Here is a 1,000-nt window from a genome sequence, read left to right on the forward strand (position 1 = left end):
CTTCCTGTACCCACTCCTTGTGGGTGAGTTTTGCTTTAATTATTCGACAAGACTATTTCTCTTCTTTTTTTTTTTTTAAATGAGAATTAAGCCTATAGCTTTGTACAAAAGTCAGGCTAAAGAAACAGGAGGAATTACTTCATCTGAAAGAGAAGGAAAGAAAACCCAACCCAAAACACTAAAGCAAAAATTGTCCCATAGAAGTTGTTCATAGATCTGGCATTGGTTTGCAAGGACTAGAAACTATGTCCTTGTTTAATCAACTGCCATGCAGGGATTCACAGCTAAAACTGTCTGTATGGGGGTCTGTACCCCTTAGCACAGTACAGACAACTCCACCAGCTCAGGTACAGCTCTATGTGTTGGCTAATGTTCAGTCCCAGCAAATAAACTCAGGAGCAGCTTTACCAGTGCTGAGGAGGACATAGCGCTTGATCAGACTCACAGCCAGACATCTTGGGTTGTGTTGCTGCTCTATGGGACTCCCTGCAGAAGGAGCTGGGTTAGATAATGCCAGCACCTGGCAATGCAGCTGTGCCTAGCTATGGCTGTCTTAGCAACTGCGACAGCTTCCCATTAGCAAGCGGAAGTTTTTCCAGAATCATTTTTAAGTGTAAACAGCTTTACAGAAGAAGTAAATTAAGCATCTGTTTCAGTTATGGTTTTAAGACTAGATTAAAAAGCAAGATACAACAGGCGAGTAATTTTAAGGATTATCGTGTAATGGCAAAGATGTCATCGAAACCTCGTTAGTGCTTTCTTTCTTCAACATACTGTTTTTCAAAAGACATGATATTTCTTCATAGGAGAGCCTTCTATTATGGGGAAAATGATGTAACTTTCTCTTGGCTAGCACAAAAGACAAAAGGGTTATCTACATTAAAATTGCCATTTTACCGTTCACCTCCTCACAGAAAGACCTTGAACAGGGTTGGCATTACTTCCAGATTTCAAAAGAAAAAAGTAATTGGTACCAGCACATTGTCTGGATGTTAATAAT

This window comes from Buceros rhinoceros, unplaced genomic scaffold, assembly GCF_000710305.1.
Source record: "Buceros rhinoceros silvestris isolate BGI_N320 unplaced genomic scaffold, ASM71030v1 scaffold15372, whole genome shotgun sequence".
NCBI classification, from domain to species: domain Eukaryota; kingdom Metazoa; phylum Chordata; class Aves; order Bucerotiformes; family Bucerotidae; genus Buceros; species Buceros rhinoceros.